The sequence below is a fragment of the Rhyacophila brunnea genome, unplaced genomic scaffold (genome assembly GCF_057557595.1).
Source record: "Rhyacophila brunnea isolate RB1 unplaced genomic scaffold, BYU_Rbru_1.0 scaffold_35, whole genome shotgun sequence".
In the NCBI taxonomy this organism is placed as follows: Eukaryota; Metazoa; Arthropoda; class Insecta; order Trichoptera; family Rhyacophilidae; genus Rhyacophila; species Rhyacophila brunnea.
Window position 1 is genome coordinate 1,177,062 of NW_028233017.1, and position 11,022 is coordinate 1,188,083.

Here is an 11,022-nt window from a genome sequence, read left to right on the forward strand (position 1 = left end):
GATTCTAACGGGGCGGAGGCATATGTAAAAACAGTATATTAAGAAAAACACTTGAATGTATAGGTCTTGAGCTTATAAGATATATTCAGGAAAACTTTAACTATGATGCACTTGAAAAGATTACACAACAAATATGCAATATAGACTATCTTATTATATTATTTAGCAAAATATAAAGTTAAAGAAACATTAACTCTTAAACAAATATATAGTACAAAAAGTAATGCTTTATTTAAACTAGAATAAAAAAACGGATCTTATTGCTTGCACATGAGCCAGCGTTATGAATTTAAGAACTATAAAATACTTGTGCATACAAAAAAAAATGAATTTTAATCTTAAAAATACGATAAATTTTGCATCTAAAACAATTTTAGCGTTGATGTGAGCATAAGTATAAATAATTCTAGCACGTAAAAAGAGGTTTAATATTGGCAACTTGTTGCCAAAATATAACAAAAAGATTTGATATTGCATGCAGGTAATATATTTTGAGTGAAGTCAACATTTCAAGTCATTTATAAGACTTATGAAAATGTACGTCTCCTATTAAGTTAATAGTAAAGAATTCTTTATAATAAATGCATACGATACTTCACTAAGTGGTTTTCTACATTCACACTGTGCTTATAAGAAAATTCTGCATAGATTATCACAAATAAAGTGACAAATAGTTGCCATTTAATAAATAAAAAACTAGAAAAGAAAATTGAATGGCTAAAAAAATTATGGATTCAAAATTAAGCTCGGGCTATGCGCTATTTTCAGATTATAAAATGTGTATTTTATTTTTAATATAAAGATTGAATCTCTTGAGAAGATAATCTTACTTTTAGAAGAAAAAATTGAAAGAGTATTGATTAGAAATAAAAGCAAAAAATTATATAAAATTCTGATCAGATTTGGGTTCATATTTAATCAAATGTGATGTGTGATTAGCTGCAAATCAAGTTATATACACGTGGTTTAAGATTAATGCAGAAACACCCGCGTAGCATTATTTTATATTTGAATTTGCAAACGGAATAATAATTAAATAATGTTTTTATGCGGCTATATTTGAAACTGCATGATCAAATGCGTTCTAAATAACAAATTAAAGGTTTTAGATTTGCGAATTTATACTTGTCTCAAAAATTAAAATAGATAAATTCCTTGCAATTTATTGTTTTATTTCAATTTTTTTTTAGAAATTTTATTATTATTTATCTTATTCAAAATAGATCCATTTAAAAAAAAAGATGGTTATAACTTGTGAATGTTCTCTCTACGCAATTTTTTATATGTTCTAGTAGTTAAAAACACTCAAACGGGAAACGAAGTGTAAATAATAATTAAATGTAAATTAACTTGATCATTTATGCACATTCTACATGAAAAACCAATATATATTCAATTAGATTGATAGGTGTTGTTTTAATCAACATAAATTGAAACATACATTTTCTTGTATGTGGGGAATATCATGTATCCAGGATGTATTTTTATGCAGATTTTAGATTTCAAAAGTTGTTATCGTTAGCATATTTATGTATTTTTACGAACTTGCGATGTTATATCTAGATTTTTTTCGCATGAAAATAATATGATTAAAAATACATTTTAATCCGCGATTAATAATTTGAATATACAAACATACAATTTTTTATTGTAGATTGATAAATTGCATAGTTATCATTACAAATCAAAATTTCAAAAACAAAATAAATATAATCCCGCCTCTTATTACTTTTGAACAAAAAAGAAAGAAAATGAAAAACATCTATGTACTACATTTAAATAATAATAGATGTTAATATTTTTGACTGTATATTGTTATGCATTTAATTATAATCTAATCAAAGCATCAATGATTTGATCTAAGATTAAAATAAATTTTCATAGTATTCTAAGATAAAAAATTAAATCAATTTAAATAATAAAAAGATTTTTACATTAAACATGTTTTATTTTCGATTTATATTTACATTTACATATTTTGCATCAACAGTCAAGAATGCTACAAATGATAATATAAATTTATACACCAAGAACAGACGAGATGTGGATAGAGATGCGAAATTACTGGGCATAAATGGGTCAATAGTGCAAGAAAATACAACCAAAATTATCCATCTGGGGACAAAAAAAAATTTCATACATGATGAATCGTATTTGATCGATACAAGTACAATGCAAAATATTGAAAATGCCAAGTTTATGGAACATTTAGATTTGCAAATAATGGAACCCACTGCTACCCATGATATGATTGACCAGGTTAATATATGCCAATATGCAAATTCAGAAGAAATATCGTCTTCCGTGCTTGACAATAGCTCGAAAACAATGAAAACCTTGTTTGATCTAGATAAAAAAATAATTCTATGGATACCAGATGACTCGAATGAGAAGAAAGACAGTAATAGTGTAGAAAATCTGACTAATATGAATGATATTAACATAATCGATTCTTGTAATCCTGTTTATCATTATGATATTGAAGGTTTGGCTCATTATTCAATAGACAGTGACTTCCATTACGATAATGATGAAATAGTAATGGAAATTTGTAATCATGGTAATATTGAAAACGGAAATACACTGACTGACTCTAATATGAAAAAAATAATAAAAAAAAAAGATTCTGGGATCGATCCACTGTTGCAAAACCCTACCTTATCACATTCTAATGAGTTTACATGTGACTTGTTAGATAATGATATAGATCTTGATAAAAAAATAAACCAATATATTTTAAAAAATCCGAAAATAGATAATTGTTGCGTCCCAACAATGGAAAGCAATATTCAGTGTAGTCCAGATAAAGTAAATATGTCTAACACCGATTTACCTGATTTATCAACATTTGGTTTTGATACACTATTCGAAATCAAAGGTGACCAAAACGACTATGCTACAGGTACATATGGTTGTGATTTATACTCAATAGATTTGGATCGAAATTGAATAAGCAAATCTAAATAGCAGCCTGCAATATTTAAAATAAAGCTAATTTTTTATATTATCGTTAATATTTAATGTACATGCACAAAACTATAGCCATATTTTATTCAAGTTGAATCATTAATCAATTCGAAAGTGAAACAAATTAGCTTTTAATAATAGAATCTTATTAAGGCTTGTTAATATTAATACTAATGCGCTGTAGTAATTGAATTTTTTCAATTAGACTTTTATATTTTTTATGTCAACAATTATCATAGATTCTATTTATATTCTTATACCACAAAAAAATAAATTATATTTTCATTTTTTTTGTAAATGAAAATTTTTCTTTAAAATTTTCATGTTTGCTAGCGCAAAACTTGTGATTATTCTATATTACAAATTTACTGTATGCTTTTTATAGGCATATCATCCTTAAAGTCTTTGTCATCCTATCTTGTACGCATAAACCTGGTATTTAGGTTTTTATAAAAATGCTATTGTTTGTGTATATGCCTTCGTTGGCATTCTCATTGCTCTAAGTATAACTTATGATATTTATTTTAGGGATAAATTATTTGCAATAATTTTAGTTTTTGTTTTCAAGCACAAATTGCTGGATCTCTCGTGTGCAAAGCGTATTGATAATTTCGGCCATTTTTTTTTCTCTGAAGACGATTTCTATTCTTAAATTTTATATGCACCACAGATATAAATAAAGAAACGTTGTTCATAAAAAGAGCATTTTATAAATTCAAAAATAACATAAATGGTCTAAATACCAATTCTAAAAAAATAAAATTGCCATATTTTAATGAATTAAGATATATTTAACCACAAGAGAAGTCATTAAAAATGGATTTATGTAAAAATAATTGCTGAGATTGTTTATGGACCATTATTTAGTATAAAACCAATCCAGGTTAGATAAATAAATATGATTACTTGGAAAAACTGATGTTTATGCATGTTTGAGACAATGTTTCTAACACTGTGAAATAACGCGAAGTACGTGTTCTTTCATCATAAAAAATAAAATATCCTAAATATGGAAATAGAGCTCTGTAATTTTTCAAAATTTCTATTCATTTATGCAGTAAAAAAAGAAAAATGATTAAAGTATTTAATACATATTTGTTTTCCTTCAGTTCGTTTTAACGAATAATCCTAGTGTAAGATTCAACGAATGCTATAAAAAGTTACCGTTTTAAATTTTATATATTATTCGGTATATTTTTACAAAGGTGCCAAGAGAAGTTATTAACATTATATTTAAAAATACTTCTTTTACACGTGAATTACCTAGAAAATTATGTTTAATTGAATTTATGATTTTCTTTTATTATAAATTTTCTAATACCGGCCTGAATTTATTGTACAGGAAAAGTAAAATTCTATTCTAATATTAAAAATAGGCAACTAATGATGAGAACACATAAGTTTGTTTTTGATTTTATACCATTATATACTTTAATGTTTTTATTAGCAATATTAAATAAAAGTATGCCTAAATTTAATTTCCTAATATAGATACAACTTGTATATATCACAAGTACATGAATTATGCTAACAAACCGATGTTTATGCATTACAAGATATTCAAGAAGAAATAATATTTTATAATAAAAAATGTTTATTATGTGATGTATGTTTTGATTTATGAAACTTTGAACATTTCTATATAAACTCACGGTAACATATAATTCAGAAATTTTTTTAAGCGACAAATAAAATTATTAGATAAAAAAACTTGCTGTTTGTATCAAATTTGGTCAAAATTTAAAGCTTCGTCACTGGGAGCTCTATTCATAAAATTTTGTCTTATTTTTTTTACAAAGGCCACTTTAAATATAAAATAATTAAATAAATGATGTCGAGATGCTTTATTACCACATATTTCAGAATATATGGTTCATAAAAAACATACTATGCCGTAAACCTCTTTAATACAATGTATATTATTTTATGGTATTCCTTTCTATCGTTATACACTATGATATTTTGCGAAACTATTCTTTTTAAGTCACTTTTCTCTATATATTTACCATTATATTTTTTATTTTTTTATTTGCTTATTCTAACATTTTGACCGATTTCATTATTTTCTCTGATTTTTTTTGATAATCTTTCTTACTTTATTTGCTATTATCCTATGTTAAATCATTGTCAACTTATTTATTCTATCCCCCCATTCCGTAAATCTTATTGGTATATTATGATATATTTAGATCTACTGATCACATACTACTAACTTTCTATCTAGATTCTGAACTTAAGTTTAACATACAGATAATTCTAGTTTTATTGTGAGTTTTTCCGCCTTCCATTTATTTAATTGGTATTTGCCCAGTGCGATGATATTCATCCTGCTTAGATCAGCAAAACATCGTCAAAAATAGTTGTAAAACTCTTACATATGATCATATTTCAGCATGTAGATTTCATCTATTGAATAAAAATCGTAATATTTACAAAATATTGCATTCAATTTTATTTTTCTATATTTCTGGCTATTCAGATATTTCGAAATGATCATTTTGTATTATTTATAGGTTTTCCGTTTTATTTATAGCTAAAAAAATATGCCTCAAACATATAATTACTATATTTTTGACATACTATGTAGTTTTTCATCTTTTTATATATACACTACTATATATTTCGCTTGTTTTTTGGCGTTTTCTATTGCTATTTTATTTACATATGTTTATAATCACGCTCCAAGTTTATAGAAGCTATTAAATCTATCCAGTGTGCAGCAAAGCAAATATTTTATAAATAAATTATATATTCAGAATATTTTTAAATCCATTTTTTTATTCGCTGGATTTCATCATAGATACGATTGAAAATGATCCTTTTTGATTTTCTTTTTAGCTTTTATTCTGAAAATTTGTTTAATGTTTTAAATATTACTATCCTTATAATCTTTTTAGTAAATTATATTCAATATATTTGTCTCTTGAATATTTATTCAGCTTTTTATATCTTATGGTAAAATAAAATATTTGCATCTTTTTAATTACCTGTATATACTTTTTATATATAAATCGGTTGCTCATATATGCTTCAGGGGTTTATGGATCTTAGATACTCAATATTATTTTCATAATTCATGTATAACCTATTTTTATAGTTGAAAAACGGCGAGCTTCTTTGTTCATTCAGATTTAATTTCTCTATCTTTAGCAATTAATCGGTATTTATTCAGTGAATTGTACGGTGTCTGCATCAAGTCTGGTATCTCATGCTCAATCAAAAAATATATAGTGAAATCTGTAAAATAAAACTCTTATATATCTATATTTGCAATTTATTTTTTAAAGGCTTATTGTAAGTTTCCTCTATCTACTTATATCAATTTTACCCTTCTTCCGTATTTCTGGCATATACATTGATTTTTCACTAATTCTTTAATATGTATTATACCGATTAACGGTTAAAGAAACAGTTTTGTTCTTTTCTGCTCTTAAATATAGCGAATTGGTATTATTTTCTAACTTTTTATTGTTACTTACAGTTTTCTGTTGAATTATTTCAAGTCAGAGAGATTAATTTATTTTACGTCTAATTATACCTTTTTCGTGTTTGACTGTATTTTTTTTTGGTAATTCTAAAATATTGATTATAAAATTATATGCTCGTTTAGTGTCCTTAAAACAAAAAATATATATCTTATCTTATAGTATATCAATATAGTCTAGAAAAGTATCGAGAGGTTTTTTAATTACTCTTTGTAAATATGAGATAGTTTTTAACCACATAAAAATCTTCTTTTCATATACTCTGGCGTAATATAATAAATCATTTTTTGCTTATATTTTTACCTATTTCTATACGTATAAATGCTACTAAATGATCTAAATAGTATAATAGTTAAGATCCTTTGTTTTTTTAAAAATTTATAGGGATTTTATCTAAATGAACCCTTTTGATATGATAATAAGTGCAATCAAATTGCTCACAATTTAAATTCTTTATGCCTTATATTAATTTACGATATATTATTATTTAAATTTATTACTTTTTTATGTTATTCCTCGTCTTTGGATTTTAAAATATATGCATAAGTCTTTTCTCTGAGTGCAAGTAGAATTTCCTATGCTTATTTTTTTGCGATAACTCTTCTCTTTGTTTATTAAATTTATTAAGCCAGTAAAACTGTAAGATTAAATTTAGAAAAAATTACTTATATTTTATATTTTTGTTTCTATTTCTAATTTATATTACTTTATTCACTTATTTGACTTATCTGTCTTTTAATAATAAATTTTGTAAATAATTAAATTTTCTTTTTAAACAAGCACCCTAAAATTATAAATTATATACCAGAATTTTACGGTTAAATAACATCGGTTTTCCTACAGTGTTTCACAAATTGGTTTTTTATTTCATTCTATATCAACTCTTTAACTTTTAAAACATTATTCTGAAAATACTCTGCTTCTATTTCAATTCTAATTTTATTTCTATCAGAACTTTATCTCTTAAGTTTATACCAACGAATGCAAAGTCTAACTATTTTATATGATCATTTTCATTAATTCATTTTAAGCTTTGGCAACACATACCTTTCAAATTTGTATTTAAAACCTCTAGAATTATTTTAACCCTACGAAGCATACTTCTTCTGATATTTATTGGTGACTTCTGTGTAGAGATTCTTTCATTAAGAATTATATTTTGCTCTCTAAATTTTTTATCTGCTCTCACCATGTGAAGCTTACTACCAACTATTTCTGCATTTATTCATTTAAAACAGTTTAAATGGATTTTTATGATGCATTATGGCATAAATATACAATTTATGGGGCATCTAAATTTTATAAATTTTTTTTGTAAAGTTTTGAAACAGCTAAAGGCATCTAAATAGAATCTTTTAATATAGGAATATAATTTGCGTTCTTCAAAATCATATTCTAATCATAAGAAGCAATTTTTAGAAATTTGAAAATTTGGAAAGTTTTTCTGGTGTACTTATAAAAACACTATTTTCTATTCACATATGAATCTTAAATAAAGTAATCAAAACATTCATGGTAGTTTTATTTTATAGTTTCTTATAAATCATATAAATATGACTTCTGAAAGCAGTTTCTTTGCTTATTATACATTTAATATAGAGGTTTTTCGATTAAAAAGGCTGGTATTTTCTGCTAATGGGTATTCAATTCATTTAAATTCACAAAGCATTTCTGTTTTTTCCATGCAAGCTTGATATTTTCTCTACAAAAAAAAATGTTATTTTCTTTAAACATTATTAAATCATATCTTAATGACATAACAAAAGTGAATTTTCTGAATTTTTTGCATGTTGAGTATTTATGTGGGTTAGGGGAAGACATTTATGGTTTTGCACGAGTTAGCCGAATAAAAATTATTGCAATAGTTTTGTAATAAATTATAGTTATTATATCTTTTCTTAATTTTTTTTCGTTTTTTTAGTTGGTACTAAAGATATGAGGCGAAATAAATCAAAGCTAACAACAAAAATCAACAATAGTTTATATTAGTGTAAAGCTATTTTTGATTTAAATTGAAAAATTTTACGTTTTAACTAACGAAAAATATTATAATATAAAAAATTTTGCGATTATAAAATTATTATATCTTGCCAGTTTAATTAAACGATGCACAAAATATCTATTAACCCAAAAAAAATTGCATGCACTAGAACACAAAATTATAAACCTAAGAAATTGTAAAGGTTCATTTTATGCAAGCATAAGCTCACAAATGCTTAATAAATCAATGTATTTGAAATAAAATCTACAAAATATGTGTTAAATATACCTTCCAAATACAAAAACTATTTTATTATGCGATTTAAGATTATGAAAATATATCCAAAGTGGGGAAAGTCTGATACAAAAAAAAATATATTTCCTCTAAAAAGAATGAAAAGTAGCTTTGAATTTCTACATGAATCTATTTTCTATTGTAAAAGCTAAAATATATTAAAAAAATGCTTTTTTTGGTGTGCAAAAACCTAAAATTTATGCCAGTATGCGGGATATTTTTTTTGTTATAAAACAAAAAAAAATATTATTTGGTTTTTTTTTAATATTATGCTTTTTTATGTTAAAATCAATTTAATTTATTTTGTTTTAAGCATGATTTTTAGTTTTTTTGCCATAATTTTTTAATTATCATAACTAGAAGCACATAACAATAAATAAATATGTTACTAAAAGACGGGCAAATAAAGCATTTTTATTATGTAAAAGCAAGACCTAAAAGGTTGTATTTTCTGAATCCATAATGTGAAAAAATGTTTTTTTTGATAAAGTTATGCAAGATTCTCATTCGCTAACTTATTTTATTGTTTCTATGTTTTTTATCATCTTTTCACAATTCGTATGAAAAAATGCTTGTTAAATTTGATTTTAAACATTTAAAATAAAAAATTCTTCTTGTTAAATGAATATAAACTACATGTCTCAAAGTTTTCTTGCTTTTTTTACAATCAAGAATTCTTCTTTAAAAAATTATTCTCAACGAAAAAACTATTTAATTTGTTTAAAAAGTATATTTGATTTAAATTTATTGATGAATCTTTTTTATAAGTGTATTATTTTAATGCGTCTCTTATTTTGGGGGGTAAATGTAAATTTTTTATTATAATTAAAATCAAATATATATAACGTTATGAAAAAAAAATTACTCGGTATATATTCACAGTTAAAGGCGAACGGTATCATTTTATTTTATCGCTCTATACGGCCTCATTGCATGTTTCACATTTAAATGTGTTTTAGGGTTTATTTCTAACATTTTAAAACACCTTAATAATTTTTTTTATCATACTTGCGTATTAATATTATACTTAGCATTATTTATGATATAAAATAAAAGAATACATGACTTCTGTAAAAAAATCGGTAAATTAATTTGATAAGTCGTTATAATTGAAAATAAAAATAAAAAACTACACGACAAAAAAAAATATTGAACAAATAATATAGATTTGCGTGGGCTTTATAACAGCTTTATATCGAAAAAAGGCAATAAAAAATTTAATAAAAAAAAATATCGGCTTAATATTTAAAGAAATATACAATCTGGCACATAAAATTATTTAAATTTTGAAATGGTTTTTTAAATCCTTTCCCATTTTGTTAAATTATTATAACAAAAAAACCGAATGTATGTGAATAAAAATGTTCTCATTAATTTCCATACTTAATAAAATAAAAAAGGGCTTTTTGGCCTTTAATGACATAAAAATGTAAAAACTAGGAAAATAAAGACTCGTAAGATATATTTTTTTAATATCATGCGCTTTATAAATTAAATTAAGCGCACGCGCGACTTAAAATGCCACTTTGCATTATTTTAAATATTTTATGTAACTTTAGAATGCAAACAAACATATTCTTCATGAACTGATATAAAATAATTTGAATAAATTTTGTCAAATTTTTTTGCATTAAATTTACTGTAAGTATCATGATTTATTCCATAGATACATTTTGTGTTAATGAAATCTTTAATCATTTGTTCATAATTGTCTTAATAATTAAAATAACAACTTTCTATTTCCCGATTGCTTCAATTCTTAGCTTTTATTATGGATAATTATTGTTGACGCAGATAAAATCCCTGACAAAAACTTTATAATAAAACTGAAACTATAGTGTTATAAATCGATTTCTATGAAATGGTAGATTTACAAGGTTTTCTAATTAATCCTTAGGTGCAAATTAAACGCTTAAAAATGTAAAAAATATTAAATATGTTATGTTTATAAGAAAAATATAGGTTTGATGCAAATTTTTATGCGCATAATCAATTTACACAATATAAATTTGGAAAAATAAAATCGAAACATTCATACTTCTTTATTGTCTAAATTTATTTCGCGATTCTTTAAAAATCCAACAAATCAATTTAGGTTAAAATTGAAGATGTATTTCATATGATTTTCTATAATTTGATATTTTTTTGGGATCGACTATTTATGAATATATATTTATATAAAAAGCATGTGAGAAACAATGTCCGTAAAATATTAAAAGTTTTATTTTTGCCAACACTAAAATTCATTCACATTACAAAATGGTTATGAAACTTTGAAATTGTTTTTTTATGAAT